The sequence below is a fragment of the Lactuca serriola genome, chromosome 8, assembly GCF_051521515.1.
Source record: "Lactuca serriola cultivar US96UC23 chromosome 8, Lser_US96UC23_V15, whole genome shotgun sequence".
In the NCBI taxonomy this organism is placed as follows: domain Eukaryota; kingdom Viridiplantae; phylum Streptophyta; class Magnoliopsida; order Asterales; family Asteraceae; genus Lactuca; species Lactuca serriola.
The window spans coordinates 110863790-110866336 of NC_136415.1; positions in this window are offsets into that span (position 1 = coordinate 110863790).

The following is a 2547-nucleotide window of genomic DNA, read 5'->3' on the forward strand; positions in this document are numbered from 1 at the left end:
TGGATTTAATGGACGCGAGCGGGTTCATCGTTATGTTTTTTGAATTCTAGGTTTTGCACTTCACAAAATTGTGTAACTTCAGGAGGAGAATATTGGAATTGAGTTTCTGGAATTGCTTGAGAAAACTGAGTATAGTGATTCTAGCCAATATTTTCTAGCGGTAGATAAAATTGGTTGTAGAATTGTTTCATTGAGAGTGGGTTATATTGTTGTTGATAGTGTTAGTATTGTTGGTAGTTTGGGTATTGGATTTCCAAAATGGGAAATGGTAAATATTGAGAAACGGTTTTGTTGGGCGGATTGCGTCTTTGGTTATAACCGTCTTTTTTGGATTTGTCACGAGAATCCATTTAAAATGGATTTGGACAAACTGGAAATGGAATTAGAGAGAATATGAATGAGATTAAATAAATATATAATAAAATATGAGAGATTATGGGTTTAGATTGTTAAATGTTTTTTAGAACTTAAATAAGTAAGTTATGTATGTATGCTTTTAGAAATCAAACAATTTAGTAACAATATGAAGAGAGAAATCAAATATCTTTCTATTTTTTCTCTCCTACCATCTTACTACATACTTAAGATTGAGACATTTGTCATATTTAATAAAATAAATAATTTTTTATTACACTTTTCATCATCTAAACATGGAAAGAGGATGAGTAAGAAGAATAAATAGGAGTATATTTAATTTCTCATATACAAAAACTAGTGAACATATTAGACTAGAGGGTGGAATGCGGTTTGCCACCTCAGTTGTGGCAAAAACTGCCCCTAGTCTGTGGTAAAAATTTGGTTCCTCTTTCTTCACCTAAAATGTGTCGTACTCCTTTTCTCTCTCTCTCTCTCTCTCTTCTCACTTTAATTCTCTCTCTCTCTCACTCAACCAAGGTATCCACATCTATTGTGTGGCAAAGAATCATACTTTATATGGTAAGATTGACATGACATCCATGTGAAACCTACGTGACAAAAAAATAATATGGTAAGGATGACACAACACTCTATTTTTAGAAAAACATGATTAGTTGATTGCTTTGTATATAATTGGTCTCTTTAGTCAATGACAAAGTGGCATAAAAGAATAGTAACGAGCAAGACACATGGACCCTTCGGATATAAACAAATGCAAACCTATTTATATTCCACTATTTATACTCTTTTCTGTTCTGCACTCCAATCTCTCTTACTCCACATTCTATTCGATCATCTAAATTCTAACCCTTCCTTAATCTCCAAATCGCTACCAAATTCTACCCTAAAATCAAAATATGACGCAGATCCTTACCAACTAGGGTTGCCAGTGATCATCCAAATGGTAACTTCATCGACGAGAACTATGTATGTCCAAGTCATCGAGGACCTTATCAGCAACATCAGAGAAGAATTCATCAACAATGGTGGCCCTGGTGAAGGAGTCCTTACCGAACTCCAAGGAGTGAGTGATTTTCGATTTAAGTCTAATATATTTTCTTGTTTTGAGCTAATCGTGGCTGATTTTCTTCAGTTTTCATCCGGTGGACTAAATTTTCCATTGTGAGTTGGATGTTAGCTATGTTTATTGTTTGGATCTAATGTTACGCTATTTTTTTGGGGATTTGTGTTTTGATCATAATATAGGTATAGGAGTTGAAGATGATGCAGCCTGGGGCTATATTGGGTCCAATTGATAGATCTTTTATGAAGCTAACAACCCCTAGGATCCCTAAAAATCATGTTCATGATCTTAATGTACCTTATGAAGGTCTTGAAGAGTATGCAACTCCTACCGCTGATTTACTTTTTCCTTCAGTGAGTTATATATAGTAAATCTGTTATTTACGCGAGAACTACTCATTTTGATATGTATGTGTTTGATTAGGTTAAAGAGATTTGAGTTATTATTCATCCCTTCATCGATTGTTTCTTTAAGTAGGATTGCTTGTGTACTGACTCCAACGCAAACACCTTTGCCTGCTCAAACAACATTACCTGGAACAACCCTAACACATTTACCAAGTTCAATGGACAATTCATACAACCTACCTGCTATGGGCACTCCCATGACCCCAAATGATTATCCTCATGTAAACAATAAAGGAGCTTCAGAGAGCAGAGTTGGGAGGCCAAGCCCTTAGATGGTATGAACATCTTTCTTTCCACATAATTCATAAATACTTTTTCTATGTTCAAGTTTTAGACTTCATTAATACTTTCTTTGATTGATTATGTCACAACCACCCTCTCCTTGGTTGATGTCACACCCCGAAACCGATGGCGGAAACGTTCCGGGGCGGAGGATGTCATGTATAGCATCACAACCAATGAATAACAACAATCATAGCAACACAACCATTACAGTGAATATTTGAATAAAAACTTTTACATCTGTTTGAAACTCAGTTTGAAATACATCCAATAGTTTTGAAAAATAAAAACTTAAAAACTCTAAATGCTTCGGTTCCTCGAAAATCCAACAAGTACCTGTCTACTGATTTCCTGAGAATACAAGCAGTTTGAAAAATATTAGCATAAAGCTGGTGAGTTCATAAGCAGTAATTTGTA